Genomic DNA, 17495 nt, shown 5'->3' with positions numbered 1-17495 from the left:
CTATCAGGTAAGAACTACATTCAGTGCAGTCCATCTGTATTTGGCAACCTTGGAGAAAGCATTCCTTTCTCTCTCCTATTTTGCTGACTCCAATGTTCTGTGCATGATTTACTTTCTGTCATAACTTGCATTACCAACCTCAACATATCTTTTTAGACCCAAAAACATCTTTCAAAGTCCTATAACTTATACTCACATGTTGTCTTCAGCCATATTAGAGACCTGGGAAGGAGGATAAGTGTTACCTCAGTAAACAGGAAGTGCAGAGCAAGTGGCTTCCAAAACTATAGAAATGACAGAGACTGCTGGCCACCTGGATAGTCACCCATCGCTTCTCTGTTCTGTCGGGGCATCCATCTTTAGCCTACAGGCTCAGAATATCTGACAGACGTTTCTGTGGAGCAGGAATTATGAAGGACTGGCCTACCTTGTCCTCGAAAAGTATGGCTGTCCATTTTCTGTTGCCTGATGGGCTATGGTTCGGACAGCATGCTGCCACGGTTGAGGCAAGAGCTTTGTCCTTTTGCCCAGTGGCTAGCTGTGCCACATTTGAAGCAAACCCCAATATGGGGGTTTCTCAATGCCCATCATCTTCTTTGAAGTAGAATGGGGGTGCTGCCAGGAGCAGACAAGTCTCTCTGTCATGAAAAGCCTTTTATTGCTATAAAAACATCTTAGATGCTATATTCTGTAGCTCTCTGAAGGTCGGAAGACCATCGGTCTACCTAAAGTATATCTGAGTAGGCAAATGTCGCTTGTGTCCAGCTATCTACTATCTGCCTAACTTTGAAAACATCTGTAGAAGGCTAAACCCAGCTTATTTTTGTAACTAACCTAGCAAGACTGAAAGTTTGATTTACTGACAATTTGCATTGCTTAATTATCCTAAACAGATTGTAATAGTAGCTTTCAAAAGGACTAGCATGTCACATTATTATTATTATTTTTTTTTTTGGTTCTTTTTTTTCCGGAGCTGGGGACCGAACCCAGGGCCTTGCGCTTCCTAGGCAAGCGCTCTACCACTGAGTTAAATCCCCAACCCCCACATTATGTTTTTAAGTGAGCCCCATAGGTACAATACCTAAAACAAGAGTTGAAACATTATATACATATATGTATATAATGTTGTAGCAAAAATAACCCTAAGTTTGTATCAGTATACAAGACTCCATACCAATGTACAACATTTGAGACTCCAAGCTGCTGTCCAGTCTAAAAAGAGATGCACTCACCCCCTTTCATCCCCTTATCTTCTTTCCCCTTTTCATCTCTGTTCATTCCCTAACACTAGATACTGAGAAAGCAGGATAAATGGGAAAGAGAAAGAGATCCCTGAATGCCTTGACCATGAACAACACCAACTTAAACCAACCTCTCTAAACAACAACATCCATAACCCACTGAATGACTGAAAAACCACCCAACCCACCTCTTGGGAATGAGGGTGTCATGTTCTTAAAATCGATTCCTGCTGGCTGTGGGCAACAGCATCTTTTGGGACCCTAAGGAAGTTGGGATATTGGACAAGTCCTGGGAGAACTAGCTGTATCATGTTACCCAGTGTGGTGGTTTGTAAGTGCTTGGCCCAGGGAGTGGCACTATTAGGAGGTGTGGCCTTGTTGGAGGAAGTGTGTCACTATGGCTATGAGCTTTGAGAACCTTCTAGCTGCCTGGAAGCCAGTCTTCTCCTGTTTGCCTTTGGAACAAGATGTAGAACTCTCAGCTCCTCCAACACCATGCCTGCCTGGATGCTGCCATGCTCCTGCCTTGGTGATAATGGACTGGACCTCTGACCTATATATAAGCCAGCCTCAATTAAAGGTTGTTCTTCTTCTTTTTTTTTTTTTTTTTTTTTTTTTTTCAGAGCTGGGGACCAACCCAGGGCCTTGTGCTTGCTAGGCAAGCGCTCTACCACTGAGCCAAATCCCCCAACCCTAAAGGTTGTTCTTCTAAGAATTGGTTGCCTTGGTCATGGTGTCTCCTCATAGCAATGGAAACCCTAACTAAGACAGCTAGTTTCTCTTGGATGGGAAAGTTCAGAGCTTAAATAAAGGCCCAGCTGAAACACTGTGTGAGGTGAGACTGAATTATCTTAGCTAGCTATTTTGAATTTGCTCTGTATGTAGATTTTTGGGGAAGCAACTAAAGGCAGTCTGAGGGTGCTTGTCTTGTCTTCATTCGTGTCTGGTCATTTTGCTCTGAAAACACACAAACTTTTAAAGGTATTATACACTTCTGCATTAATATGGATTGTGTAGTGTGCACAAATCAGTTAAAATGATTCTCTGCTTTTTGTTTGAGCAGGTACAAGGTATCAAACTTTCTAAGTCTGTTTGACTGTGTAACCCAGCTATAGTATAAATCTCCAACCATGCCATATGAAAGGACTCTGAAACCCTGTAGCCAACATACTGTTCAACTATGCATAAACATTCATGTCTCAGCCAGTCTCAGCTGTCCCTGTGTAGAGGGATTGGCATACAGGTCTCCTGTTTTTGCTCTTTTTCTTGGGATATCTTTTCTTGACAATCCATCATTTTTCTTTAGATGTTTCTCTTGCCCAGTAGTGTTTGGATTCCTCAGTTGGATGTTTTTCTTTTCCTGGGAAGATAAAAGCAAAACCCTGCCCTAACCTTAACTCTGGGTCCTTTCATTGACTAGCAGGATGTATCTTTCCTAGGGCAAAATGCTTTTTGGCAACAGGAAAAAAAAAAGCCTGTATCTTTGAAAGTGAAATTATTATTATTACTAAAGTTTGAAACTAAATATACCTTAGTATGTGAATAAATATACTTATACCCCCTTTCTCTTTATAAATTTAAGATTAAGGGGCTGGAAAGACGGCTCAGTGGTTAAGAGCACTGACCGATTTGCCAGAGGTCCTGTCAGTGCAAAAGCGGGTGGAGGCAAGGATAATCTGTACAGCATGTGTATCTTATTAGTCAGGGGGTACACACACCACTGATACCCAAATCCACAAAAACTCTGCTACTCATTGCTGTCCTCCCTGCCTTCCTTCTTTCATTTAAGCTACTAGAAGTCGTCCCGTACTGGAGTACGTGGAACACTTTGTTTTAATGGCTGAACAATTTCCCAACCTAAGGATTACTGCAGTTAGCCTGGGAATTATGAGGACCCAAGAGGATCAACACAGATACAGAGCTAGCGGCTGAAGACCTGGAGGTGTGGTTCTGAAGATGTGGCTTTACCCTCAGCTCAGCTCAGAATTAATTCACTGTTAATGTTAGGCTGGAGGTTTCGGGATAAAGAATCCCCCTCACTCACTCCGCTAACTCTCTCCAGCCAGAAGTCAGCGCTTGCAGAAGCCGGTGAACCCGACAAAGAGATTTCCTGCGCTTACGAAAGCAGGTGCAAAACACTGGATAAAGAGGACACTTAGTTCCAAAGTGACCACTGGACTCGGGCTCCCAAACTTAGGCAAAACTCCAAAACCTTATCAAGCACAGCACTGCCTCTCTCCCTTCTGCTACAAAAAGTTCCTAAACCAGTCCAGTCGGTCGACTTCAAAGCCCTCCTAGTGTGAGACAGTAAACTCGCCCGGGAGCGACTAACCCCAAATAAACCTTTTAATTCAGCTCAACTGTATTTATTGCAGCGGCGGCCATTCAGTTAACTCGGAATTATGCCGCTTTTCAGGGACAACCGTCGCAAGCCGGACGTGTCGGAGCGCGAGTTCGCAGTCAGCAGAGCAGTTACGTTTGCGGGCACCTGTATCTTTGGGCAGCTAGTCAGCTAATGAGCAGCACTAAAGGTATGAGGACGCTGGCCCAATGGAGATCGAAACCCGGAGGTGAGCGCGAACTTGCGTCGGCTTGGGTCACTTCGCCGTTCTTCCCGGAGTACCGAGTCCCTTAGGTTGCAGGGATCCTCGTCCCTTTAAGAGGGCTGACCTCCGCTCCGTTACTTCCTTTCCCGAAGTGTCTGGGCGCAGGCGCGAGGGAGGGAGTAGGGTGAAGCGGCCTCAAATTTTCCCCTTTACAGATATGGCGACGGCCAGGCTGCCGCGGTTGCGCCCGGCCGTGACGTCACTTCCGGGGCGGGGGAGGCAGAGTGGTGCAGTGAGGGACAAACAAAAGGAGGCGCCGGAGGAGCGCGGCGTCCGGCGGCCGGAGAGGGTGGTGGAGGGCCAGGGCTGCCTGCCCGGCGGCTGCGAGCGGCGAGCCTAGGTGAGTGGGTCGGGTGGGGGATGAGACGCGCGCTGTCACCTCACGGAACCCACTCGGACGGGCGTTCCGCCCCCTCAAGTTCTAGGAGGCTCTCGCTGCCGGAGACGCCGGCCACCCTGGCCCTTCGCTCGGCTCCGCTCCGCCCTGCCTCCGGCGGGCGCCGGCTCCGGACTCCACCCTCTGGGCCGTGCAGCGGCGCGCGAGCCCCCTCCCGGGCACCCTGTTTTCCGCGCGCGCCTCTCACCCGAGTTTCCGCTGCGCTCCCCAGGCCGCTCTTGCCGCGCTGGTCCCGCAGATCCGCGCCCCTCTGCGCACGCGTCCCCTTCCCAGAGGTTCCCCTCGGGGATTCTCTTGACAGCTCCCCCACCAGCTCTTTCTGTTCTTGACCCTGGGCTTCCCGGCGCCGGCTTCTTTCCTAGGACCACTCCCTCTTCCTGATCTTCCGGACTGTCCCCTGCTTTGGGGACGGGAGCACAGGCTTTTGGGACCTCAGACTGGGGCTCCAGGAACGACCGACTCTTGATATGAAAGTCCGTTTGGTTCTGTCCCTGTTTTGTGCATCTCTTGGGCAGGAGTGACAGATATAGAATGTTGTTGGTGAGCTGGAGGTCAGCATAGATGAAAAAGAGCCTGGGATGACAGGGGGTGGGGGTTTGTTTTTTGAGACAGGGTCTCAACCATGCAGCCTTGACTGTCCTCGAACCCTCCATGTAAACCAGTCTGGCTGGCCTCAATCTCATGGAGATTCGCCTGTTTCCTGAGTGCTGGGTAAAGACGTGGACCTCTAACCTCTGTTTGAGACCTGAGTTCTTGAACCTGCCTTGGTAAGGTTTCCTCCCCTTCCTCTGGACTGGAATGAATCAAGATAGGCTGGTTCTGCTTGATGCAATTGCTGTCTTTTTTGGAAAGGACACATTGAGTTTATGTTAACCTTTTCCTGATGGTAACTGGCTGAAATAGTGGTAGTTTTAGGACAGCAACACTTGTATGGCCTCCTGTTCCCCTGCCCCAACTAGGACAGCTTTAAGCATGAGGTGTGGAGGGGAGAGAGTGTGTGAGGACTGGGGACATTTGTGGGCTGAATTTTGGAGACAGAAATGAGTAGCCAGAGGCTACAAGGTCTTTTTCTACCTTGCAAGTGTGTCAGTGGTCCCTTTAATTCCGTCATCGGTGTTATGCCCTCTGGAGCAGACACACTGGGAGACAGACAGTGCATGAAGAATAAGTTGGGTAGGAGAGTGGGGGTGTATTCAGAGGCCCAGGGGTGGTGCCCGAGGGCTAGGCCATTCATACTGCTGTTTCCGTGATGAAGGTCAGTCTGTCCCTCAGCTGTCACAGGCAGCCAAGGACAAGTGAGCGGTGCTGGAGGTCAGCTTTCTGGAGCCTTCCTGGGGTCTGAAGCTCCACTTTGTTTTCGGGGTGGTGTACAAAAGTAGGGACTAGAGAAGCATTTGACCACACCTCCCACTCCCAGGACACTCGTTCTTCATGCTTAAGGCACATTTGCTAGGATGAAGTTTTCTAGCAAATTTGAGTGGCCTCTCTGGAGGGCGTGGGCTTCTGAGGGTCATCCTAATGGGGCCAAACCCCAACTTGCTGCCTGAAACCAACCTGTTCGCAGCTCAGTGTCCTGAGACCGTGGATGTGTCCAGGTTTTTACACAGAGACGTTGAGGCTCAGGCTAAGCAGCAGAGACCTCCTGATAGCTCAGGAGGAATGAATACAGACATTAAGTAAATACAGGCTGCAGGGGTCCTGAAGCAGCCGAGCAGCGAGGAGGGGGCTTGGGCTATTGAGCAGGCTATCCAGGGCACATGTCCTTCAAGAAGGGACTAGCAAGAGTCAGGGAGTCCAGAGTCCTACTTCAGCCATGGCTGTGAAGTGACAAGGGACTGTCCAGCCAGCATCAGCAGTGTTCCAGTCCTGTCTGAGACAGAGGGTGGGGCAGAGGTGGCCTCTGCACCCTCTTGACTCCAGGTGCTTTGCTGCATGGTCACATAGAGCCTGCCTGTCTTATCTTCCTGTGGCTTGGGGGACTGAGTTTGGCCTCCGTCTTTTCCCAGAGCTTACATCTCCACAAGTATGACAGCTGCTTCCTAGTCCCTCAGAGACACCCCTACCCCAGGTCCTGTTTTCTGCTGCTTCCTTCCTAGTTAACTACTGTTATAATGCTCTGAGTCCCTCATAGCTGGGCCACACTCGCATCCAGGCTCCATATGATTGCTGTCTTCCAAGTCTGGAGTAGTGCCCACACTCCTCTCTCACTCAGCCCCTTGTCTTCGGTAAGCAGTGCAGAGCATGGTGCCTGTCGGTAGGTAGTGAGCACTTGCTCTCTATGGAGAGTGTGTCTTTATTTTTCAATGAGAGCCCTTGTCTGGCCTGGCTCAGCCTTTGTCACTTCTCTCTGGCCATCTCCCACCTCCAGGACTATGACCAAGAGTAGCTTGCAGCATCTTGCCCACCTCGTCTCCCCTGCTGGTGCTGTGCCTCCTGCCTGGAACCTCCTACTCACACCCAGCGGTCACCAGATACCTGTTCCTCTAAGAAACTGTACTAACACCTTTGGCGGGCTCTAGGGCGGAGCCTGAGTCCCTAGCAGAGTCTTGCCTCCAGATTGAAAAGGCTGCCTTGGGGACTCTTAGAGAACCAGAATCTGTGGGGCAGGCACCCTTTTGGTAGCTCCTGTTGCTCCAGAGCCCCGTGGAGGCTTTGTTACTTATCTCCAGGCTCTCTAAAAATATTCCACAAACGTGCCTGCTGACTGTAACTCTCGCTTTCTCATAGGGCAGCAGCAGCGTCCATGGAGCAAAAGGAATGTCAGGACCCTGTGCATCCAGACGGGGACCAGCCTCAGCACCAACAGCCAACACAAAGATAGCAGAGCCATCTCAGGGTAAGGCTCTCTCCAGACTTTCTGTACTGCCTCTCCCAGGCAGATAGCATGAGCGCACCTCCATTCCCATGGTTCTTTGACCTGTTTAGGATCCAGGGCATCCGAGTGGTGACTGCGCCCTCTGCTTTGGTGTTGTGGGTTCTGTTTCAGTAATGCAGGTTGAGCCCAGGGCCTCGTATGTGTTAGATAGACAAGCATTCTACCTTTAAGTTACTTCCCAAAGCTAACTGTATATCTGAGGTTGGCCTGGACTCTGATCTTCCTGCTGCAGTCTCCCAGTCCTGGGATCATAGACACACACCACTATTCTCGGGTAATGCTGGGGCCTCTCGGATTCCTGCAGGAAAAGCTGAGGCAGAGACAGAGGTTGGGGGACAGAGACAAGAACAGAGGACCAGACCCAGACAGTTATAGGAGCTGAGTTCAGTCCACAGCCCTGGCTTCCTTCCTGGGGCTTTAGCATGTTGCTTCAGCCTGGACATGGGCCAGCACTGGACAGAGACCACTGCTCAAGCTTTGGCAAATGATGCTGCGGTCCTTTCACAGCGTGTTCTGGAGCTCGCACAGCAGTGTCAGCAGGGCCAGCTCTAGGCAATACTTTCTGACACACTCTGCCTTCCTCCACAGTTCTTAAGAGAGGGACATGTGACTGTCACCACCACCTCTCCTCCCTGCAGCTCTCATTGGTGTGGTTAGCTAGACATGCTGCCTGTGACACATTTCTTGAGGGGTGTTCCTTTGGTCACTGAAATTAGAGAACTCTGGCTGTCGTGGGACTCGTCAGAGCCTTGAGAGCGTGCTCCTGAGCATGAGTGGGAGCAGCCTTCACTCTTACGTGCTCACAGACGGATCTGTTGGAGATAACGTTCCTATACTTTTATAGTTTTCCTTTTCTTTGCTTTTTGAGGCAAGGTCTCTTATAGCTGGGGTGACGGCTATTCTTTTCAACATCTATGTACCCCAGGCTGGCTGCTCCTGGGCTAGCCTCAAACAACAACAACAACAATTACTATGACTATTCCTACTACTTTTTCTATTCCTCCTCTTCATCCGCCTTCTCTAGTTTTTTAGAAATTATTCATCTTTATCTTATGTGCATTGGTGATTTGACTGCTTGTATATCTGTGTGAGGGTGTCAGATACCCTAGAACAGGAGTTAGAGACAGACACTTGTGAACTGCTGTGAGAGTCCTGGGAATAGACTCGGGATTCTGGAAGAGCAGACAGTGCCTTTAACTGCTGGGCCATCCCTCCAGCCGGTCTTCTCTGGTTTTATTTCTTTATGTGTATGAACAATGAGTGTTTTGCTGCATGTGTGTCTGTGTACTATGGCTGTGCCTGGTATCCTTGAAGGTCAGAAGATAGCTTCAGATGCCCTTGAACTGCAGTTAGACAGTTGTGAGCTGCTGTGTGTGTGTTGAGACTTGAACCTGGGTCTTCTCCAAGAGCAGTAAGTGTTTCTAACTCCTGAGCCATCTTTTCAGCCCTGGTTTCAAACCCTTGATCCTTTTACCTCAGCCTCTAGAGGGCTGGAAACGTAAATGTACTTCTTCATATTGTTTAGATTTTAACATCAGAGACTGGGATAAATAGGAGATAGACAGACGGATGGATGGACACACACACACACACACACACACACACACACACACACACACACACACACCCTCCCTCTTCTCTGATGCCTGCTTCATAAAAGTCAGGACCCTTTGGGGCCGCTGGCTTCTAGCTCTCCTGCTCCTCGGAAGGGCAGCCAGGGTGCAGAGGTCTTTCCCAGGACAGATTCAGACAGGCACTGAGGCTGGCACACAGAGGGTGCATTCCTGCTGCAGCTCCCCTGGAGAAGGTGGGAAATGCCGGGTGTGTGGTGCTGTCATACTCTTTTGTTTATGGGAACAAGGTCAGCAGTGACTGCCCTGCCCTGTGGGAGCTTCCTGTTGGTTGTTGAGGAACTCTGTCCCTGGGGAGAAGAGGCATGAGCTGAAGTCTGCCTTGCTGGTCAGTGGAGAGCAGGAGGCCAGAGGAAGTGCCTGTGTGAGATCGGTTCCTTCTCTGCTTGTAAGCAGTCTAGGCCCATCATGCTGGCCTGAGGTGTGACCGGGCCCAGATGCGGGCCAGGGAGAAGTGTAATATTTGAGTGGAATTGGATTGCTGTATGTGCCTGAGTCTGTCCTGTACAGACACTTGAGCCATAGGTTAGACCTGACTGTTGGTCCTTACAGTACCTCCAGGTCAGTTTTATATTGGTGACAGAGTTTCAGACAGAAATCTCATTGGTTGGAAGACAAGGAAAAGGGCTTCCCAGTCGTTTGTGTCTACAGAGCCACTGTTGGGCACAATTAAATATCAGCCGTTTTTAAAGATTTATTTATTTTATGTATGAGAGTACACTGTCACTATCTTCAGACACACCAGAAAAGAGGACATCAGATCCCATTACAGATGGTTGTGAGCCACCATGTGGTTGCTGGGAATTGAACTCAGGACCTCTGGAAGAGCAGCCAGTGAGTGCTCTTAACCATGGAGCCATCCCTTTAGCCCCATATCAGCATTTTTTACAAAATGGGTTCTCATACAGCCCAGGGTGGCCTTGAACTCCTTTTGCTCCAGCTTCTCCCCCCCAGTATTGGGCTTGCAGGTGTGTACGTCCATAGCCAGCATCGTAGTGAGACACGTCAAGCCTGGCAGCCGGAGTCGGCAGAGTGCTGTCTGGCAGGGTGTGTGCCCTTTGCTCATCTCCTGGTGCCCACTTCACTGTGTGGCTCTCCTCGGCCCTCCCCACCTTCACTCTATTTCCTCCTCTGCCCTTCCTCGAGGTCTCCATGCTTCTTGGAGACACAAGCTGGTCCCTGAGCAGCTGGCTCGAGCCCTCCTCCTTCCCCTCCTCCCAATGTCATGTCCTGTCCTCCATGAACATCCTTGGTGCTGAGAAGCCTGTCATGTCACCGCATTCACTCCCACCCCAGCCGTGTACGTGCTGTTCTTTTGCCGCCAGACAGACAGAGACCGAGGCTTAGAAGGTGAGGTCACTTGCCTCAGGTTGTAAGGAGCAGCACAACCCCAGGCCTGAGACTGCAGCAAGAGGCTTGGCAACCCATGCTCCATCTCCTCCACCCTCTTGGCTCTGCGCTAGCTCCTCCCTTTGAGGACACTTTCATAGAATGTATAAAGTGGTGCCCACTGACCCTGGCCCCAGACTCGGAGTCAGTCCTGGAGGGCTGCACCTAGGAGTCTGCATGTGGCAGAAGCTCCCTATGTGGGCAGGGTAGTGGTCCACAGACTATCCTGGGACACTGACCAGAAAGCCACTCTTAGCTCCAGCCAGCCTTTAGTGAATGAAGCCAGGAGGGAGTAGAGTGGAGCTTCTTCAGAACCAGGTTGGATTTTTTTAGTTTGTCTATCTGTCTGTCTCTGTTTCTGTCTCTCTGTGTGTGACTGTTTGTCTATCTCTTTGTGGTGTGTGTGTGTGTGTGTGTGTGTGTGTGTGTGTGTGTATGGGGGGGGGCTTTATCTTTTCCTGGAAGGCTGTGACCCCACTGCAGATGCTCTGGGCTCTCCTGGTAAGTTCTTTCTGTCTCTTGAGGGCTTGAAATCTCAAAATTAAATTGCTTGCTGCATTACAGCCTCACGCTCCCTCTAGAGTAAAAGTGACTGTAAAATTCCATGGTTTTACATGCCACCCCACCTCAGAGGCGCATCTGCCAAACCTGTGCCCTCTCTGACAGTCAGCATAACAATGTGTGCCCAGCAGCTCAGGTGGCACAGCAGAACCTGGCCTAGTGGTGGGCACCTTGCCTTCCCTAGCTGGCTCCTTGGGTTCAGATTTGGGGAATGGACAGATAGCTTGCTTATGGCTGGGTCCCCTTGCCTGTTTGTCCAGGCGAGCACCTAGTTCTCGGGACCCACAGCCAGTGTGTCTGCAGCCTGTCCAGGGTGCTTACACCTGCACTTCTTAACCATGAGAAGACACAACATGTTCATAGCAGATCGTGGCCAGTCTTCAACACTGCTTTGTTCTCTGGGATGCATACCCAAAGTTGGGCTCCAGTTTCCTTAACTCCTGAAATACTAGAGCTCCTGAGTATGACCTGCTTACAAAGGCCCCATTTCTACTCATGCCTCGTCAAGAGGAGGCTCTACCTAAGAAGCTTCTTGAAAAAACTGTGGATTTAGCAAGACTGAGGAGTCTTGTTGTCTTAGGAAGTGCTTGGCACAGTGGCAGGTCAGATCTAGGTCCATCTTGCCCCAGGTCCTGTAACATCAAGTCACCTCACCTCTGGGCCTCAAGCTCTTCACATGAGAGAGGGATTTTCCACACTGCTGTTCTGAGAGCAGCAGCAATGGTGCTGTGTGCTGCTTTGGAGCTGCAACAGGAGGAGTTTAGCAAGGCAGCCCAGGCAATATCTCAGCCAACCCCTGATTAATAATGACTGTAACACATATTTTACTGCATAGAAATGACCCAAAAGCTGTTTGAGGACCACTTCATTCATCCCCTCTGCAACCTCCAGAAGAAACAAACGTTACAGTTACTTTACAGGTGAGATGGATTCTCTTCCCAGTCACTTACTGGTGAGGTTGGGAGCCGCTGAGCGGTTTGCCGTGATGTTGGAAGCTGAGGAACAAGAAGTGCTAGGCACATGGCAAGGGTACTGGCAGGGTCTAAGCTTCAGCAGCTGAGCTGTATAGATTCCAGTGCCAGTGGGGTAGTCCAGGAGGTGGCCCATGCTGTCACCTTTTACCAGAATGCAGCCACACCCCTATGGGTTTGTAGAGGACAGACCTGTTTGGGAAGTCCTGCCCTAGTGCCAAAGCGCTTCAGATACTTTAACCCTCCTGCCCCATCCAGCCTGCCATCTCCCCTAGGCTGTTTCCCAGGAGGTGAGGGAGTGCCCTCCTGGGCAGGGTAAGTCCCCAGCCCACAGTCTCCCACTCATTCCAGCTGGGTTTAGGGGTCTGGCCAGGATACGGGGCTGTGTACCACATGATGATGAGACCTCCCACCTCCTGGCCTAGTGTGTGAGGAAGCATCAACCCTGGGGCAGATTCATAGGCCTGGGCCCGTGGGGCACTCAGTGTCTCACAGGGTCTCTAAGGACCAGCTCTTCCCCCTCCCCAGGAGCATTTTAGAGGGACAACCTCCCTCTGCCTACAGGGAAGTTGTCCCTTAGGTTCTGTTTGTGCTTGAGCAAAGGGCTCTTTCGTTCTGTGTGTTTTGCAGCTCAGAGGACTGTAGCCCAGGTGTAGGAGCTGCCTGAGTCTCTGGGCATGCATGCTCCCCCCCCCCCCCCCATCTCTGTCTCTGTCTCTCTCCCCCTCCCTCCTCCCACCCCCCCCTCTGTCTCTGTCTCTGTCTGTCTCTCTGTCTCTGTCTCTGTCTCTCCCTCTCTCTCTCTCTCTCTCTGTCTCTCCCTCTGTCTCTGTCTCTCTCTCTCTCTCTCTCTCTCTCTCTGTCTCTCTCTCTCTCTCTCTCTCTCTTTCTCTGTGTCTGTGTCTCTCTCTCTCTCTCTCTCTCTCTCTCTCTCTACAGCGTCTTGCCTTGTGCCAAGCACCTGCCTGCCTGCCTGCCTGTCTGCCTGTCTCTCTGTCTGTTTAGGAAGCATCAACAGGGGCTGGAGAGATGGCTCAGAGATTAAGAACACTGACTGCTCTTCCAGAGGTCCTGAGTTCAATTCCCAGCATCCCCATGGTGGCTCACAACCATCTGTAATGGGATCCGATGCCCTCTTCTGGTGTATCTGAGGACAACTATAGTGTAATAAATAAAATAAATATAATAAATAATATATAATAAATAAACTATATTATATAAATATAATAAATAAATTATATTATATAAATATAATAAATAAATCTTTTTAAAACAAGCATCAGCAGGAAATTAGGAGCAGCTCACACCGTGGTTCCAGCCACTCGGGCAGCTCAGGCTGGAGGAGCATCCATCCCAGGGCTTTGGAGCCGCCTGAGCAGCATAAACTCCTCTTGAGGAAAGGGAAGAAGTGTAAGGAGAGGGCCAGGAAAGGAGGAGGAGGGATGGGAAAGGGCGGTCCTAAAGATGGGACACAGTACCTGAGGACTGGCTCTGATAGCCTTTCCTGAGCCCTGGAAGCAGGAAAGTACTCTACCCTCTGAGACAGAAGCAACAGAACTGTGAGAGGGTCTTTTGGGATGGCAGGTTCAGTTCTGGGACATGATAGGTTTCAAACAGATATAGCACATCTTGTCCTCAGTTCTTACAGTGGCAGTCCCAACAGCCACGGTCCCACCTTACAGTTGAGATAGCAGAGGAGACATGACTGAATGGCATGTCCCTCTTCAAGCTCTTACTGCCTGGCTGTGTGTTGTCACTACAGGGTAGGGGAGCACAGGGCTGACCTTTCCTCACAGAGGAGCTTCTGGTCCTTGGTGGTTCAGTTACAGTCCCCAGGAGTCAGACAAGGCTGAAGGCATCCTCTGACCTAATCTCGTGGAGTTTACGTGCTTTTCCATACATGTAGTAATGAAGGGTTTTGTTTTGTTTTGTTTTTTAAACTGATGGACTGTTTTCAAACAAGCACAGGTTTATGGTAGGTTGCCACAGCTCATGCGCTCAGTCTTAGGCTGTAGTGTAGTGGATCTCAGCCTTCCTACTGTTGCCATCCTCTAACACAGTGCCTCAGGTTGTGGTGACCCCAACCATAAAGTTACTTTGTTGCTGCTTCGTCACTGTGATTTTGCTACTGTTAGGATCGTAATGTAAATACCTGATATGTAGGATATCAGATATTTGACTCATGTGAAAAGGTCTTTCAATCTCAAAGGGGTCTGTGGAGCCTCGGGCTGAGGTCCCTGCTCTAGTGATATTTTTTCAGAAGGCAGGTGAGCAAGATGGGCCAGTGAAGGAAGGCACCACTGAGCCTGCAGCCTGCATTCGTTCCTCAGTTGCTGCTCGGTGGAAGGAGAGAGCTGACTCCCTCCCTCAAGTTGTTCTCTGGCCCGCATTTGCACTATGGTGTGTGTTCTTGCCTCTGCACAGGTGCACATGCACACATGAAGTAAAGGGAAGTCGTTCACTACGATAAGAAAGATCGGGCAGCTCACTTCTGAGTCGTCTTCTAGCTGTAGAGAACTTTGCTTTTTTTTTTTTAAACTGTTCACTTGCCTTTCTCTCTCCCTCTTTTGTTTGTTTTTCAAGACAGGGTTTCTCTGTGTAGACCTGGCTATCCTGGAACTCAGTTTGTAGACCAGGCTGGCCTTAAACTCAGAGATCCACCTGACTGCCTCCCAAATGCTAGGATCAAAGGCATGCTTCACCACACATGTCTCTTGCCTTTCTCAAAATAAATAAATAAATAAATAAAATAAAATAAAGTAAACATAAAAATTTAAAGGCTTAAAAAAAGTAGACTTGAAGGTGAAAAGGCAAAAACTCAAACAAGAGTGGGCTCAGACTCTGTCTTTCTTACCGTATGATCCACGTGTCACCTTGGATCCTTGTTCTCACTGTTTGGGCGCAGGCTGGCGCCTCAGGGCAGGGCAGCTGCACGGCACGGGTGGTGGTAGATGCCTTCCTCCCCGGACAGTAGTCACCTCCTCTGTTCATCTTGCTGGTGTCACCCTGCAGCAGTGGCCCTGTCCTGCTTTTGGGGATCATACCCCTCACCCTTGTCAGCAGCTCCCTATTTAGGCTGGGACAGTATCTGGGTCATTGTATACAGATCTGTGAAGCGAGAACATTCCTATTCAGAATTACAGCATCAGACGTGGGTTAAATGACGTGCTTGAGCCACTAGAATATTCCATGCTGGGGATGAACTTGAACTCATTTGTCTCCTATTCTCCCTCTGCCACCTGTCTGCCTGCCACCTAGGGGGAGCAGTGGCTCTCTCTCTGGCTTGCTTATTTGACCCTTCTGTTCCCATGTGTGGCTTGTATAGAATGCAGTTCTGTGTGTCTGGGGGTGAGACAGGATCTGGTAAGGATGGAGCTGTCCCAAGTTCACCAGTGGGATAGTGTTTTTGGGCAGAGAGTGCACAGGTTGGGAGGGGGGTGCTCACTCCCATGGTAACCTGTACAGCAGCCACTGCTGCCTGCTGGACTGTCACAAGTGTGAGGACGGAAAAGAACCAGCCCCCGGGGGCAACTTTTGTACAGTGAAGTAGCTCAGGCACGTAGGAAAGTGTCAAGGTTGCATCAGCCCCACCCTCTCCTTCCACCATTTGAGTCCCAGTGATCTGACAGGACAGATGGCAGAGCTGACCAAAATCTGCAGACCTGGGAATGTCACATGTGACAGTGTTACCTCTGCAGCTCAAAACTGCGCTAGCCACATGTGTCACAAGTGTTATAGCAACAGATTCCAGGAAGTTAAAGAAGTTAAAGACCTGAAGCAAGAGGGCTGGAGAGGTGGCTCAGCAGGTAAAAAGGCTGGCTGTTCTTGCAGAGAATTTAATTCCCAGCATGGTGGCTCAGAGTCAGTGTCATGTCGTGAGCATGAAGGCGGAGCTCTCATACACAAGTAAGGAAATCTTAAAAACACTGAAGCAAAGCTTGGGAAGGCCCAGGCGTCAGCGCAAGGCACCCTCACCTAGGACACGTAAGGGTCAGTCTCAGTGCCAGAGAGAGAGACAAGCTTAACATGTCTGGCAGCGAATCTCAGGGCAGAGGGGTCATGGACTACACATACAAGAGCTGTCTTCCTCTCAAATTCCCCCAGCCCGCTGGATAAGAATGTCATCTCTGAAAGTCTTTCAAGAAAAGAGTCAACAGGAAAGAGGACTGCAGGGCCAGCAGCGAAGCGGCTCAGCAGGCACAGTTCTGTTGCCAAGGCTGGCCCAGTTCTGTGGCCAAGGCTGCCCGCCGACTTCAGCAGCCACATCTACATGATAGGAGGGGAGACCAAAGCCTAGAGGTTGACCTCTGACCTCTACACGTAACTCCTCTAAACAAGTGAGTGACTCGAGTGAGAATGAATGTTCACTTGGAGTGAGAAGGAGTAGCGAGAGCAGGTGTCCTCTTGTTACCAGGGTCACACAGTTAGCAGACTTTGAATCTGTCCTTGTGACAACTGTTTTTGTACAGTGCACTTTTATTTGCTGTATAGTATTTCGTTCTCTGATCGTGTAACAAATATTTCATGTGTCTCCCGTCAGCAGGCGCTTGGTTTTCTGATCCTTACGCCCACTGTGTGAACACTGCTGGGCTGTGTCTGTCTGTCCTGCAGTTTGAACAGGCACTGGCCTGCCTACCTTTGTTTTCTCAGCTCAGTCTGCTTGAGAAACTCATAGTCCACCTTTCCACACCCCAAACTGCACAGGGCCCTGGGATGAGCCCCAAACAGTCCATTTTATACAGATTCCCAGTCTTCTCTCTCCTCGGGCATCTCCTGTCCACTCGTGAGCACCTGGAGAGATCTCCCACCATACTCCCTCCAGCTCTGGGACATAGTCTCTAGAGGACATCGATTCATGTTCACTGGAACAAATGGGCCCGGGGGACGTGGTACTTACCTGGCACTCATGAGGCCCTGAGCTTGATCCCCAGTACTGGGTAAATTGAGTATAACGGTACCTGCCTGTTGTCCAGCACTGGAGAGGTGGAGGCAAGAGGAGCAGGAGTTGAGGGTCATCCTCAGCTACATAGCAATTTGCAGGCCAACTTGGATTGTGTGAGACCCTTTCTTACAAAGAAAGGAAAAGCAGCAGCAGCTGCAGCGTGGCAAGACACAGCCTCTTCCATCTTCCCTCAGCCTATTTCACACTCTCTCATCCTTGCCCTCCATTTAGAGAGTCTCCAAAACCTTCCTGTCTTGGGACAGAGACCTGACCTGACCCATTTCCCTATTGCCTTCTGAACTTCAGTCTCGGGGACACCTGGTCTCGCACCTGGGTGCCAGCTGTCCCTCTCCTTTAAGGCTGTAATTTATTTTGCAACTCATACTCTATTTTTTTGGTGCTCAGAATGGAACCCAGGGCTTGGCCAAGTACTTGAGACATGACCATGGGCTCCATAAAAACTTGTATTTGTTTTTAAGATTGATTTATTTTTATTTTATGTGCATTGGTGTTTTGACTACATGTAGGTCTGTGTGAGGGTGTCAGATCCCCTGGAACTGGAGTTAAAGTCAGTTGTGAGCTGGCTCCCCTGGAAGAGCAGCCAGTGCTCTTAACCCTTGAGCCATCTCTCCAGTCCCTCCAAACAGCTTTCTTTCTTTTTTTATTTATTTATTTATTTATTTGTTACATATAAGTACACTGTTAGTCTCTTCAGACACACCAGAAGAGGGCATCAGATCTCATTACAGATGGTTGTGAGCCACCATGTGGTTGCTGGGATTCGAACTCAGGACCTCTGGAAGAGCAGTCGGTGCTCTTAACCGCTGAGCCATCTCTCCAGCCCCCTCCAAACAGTTTTCTAATCAAACAAAAGTGTATGTT

At 49.9% G+C, this 17495-nt stretch overlaps 1 protein-coding gene across 6 annotated transcripts in view; it reads left to right on the top strand.

The window, feature by feature from the left end:
* Window positions 1-3634: 3634 nt before the first annotated feature.
* Lrrc8a (leucine rich repeat containing 8 VRAC subunit A) overlaps window positions 3635-17495 on the top strand; it is a 27257-nt gene continuing 13396 nt past the window's right edge. The window contains exons 1-3 of one of the 6 annotated variants that reach the window (XM_032902874.1): window positions 4049-4187; window positions 6972-7080; window positions 11536-11620. The gene's annotated coding sequence lies outside the window, so the exon portion shown is untranslated. Of the gene's footprint in view, window positions 3812-4048; window positions 4188-4818; window positions 5012-6971; window positions 7081-11535; window positions 11621-17495 lie in introns of those variants that run through there. The other 5 variants (XM_032902876.1, XM_032902875.1, XM_032902877.1 and 2 more) reach the window with 5 other exon arrangements.

Source organism: Rattus rattus, chromosome 5 (genome assembly GCF_011064425.1).
Source record: "Rattus rattus isolate New Zealand chromosome 5, Rrattus_CSIRO_v1, whole genome shotgun sequence".
In the NCBI taxonomy this organism is placed as follows: Eukaryota; Metazoa; Chordata; class Mammalia; order Rodentia; family Muridae; genus Rattus; species Rattus rattus.
This window is presented reverse-complemented; position numbering and strand designations above follow the sequence as displayed.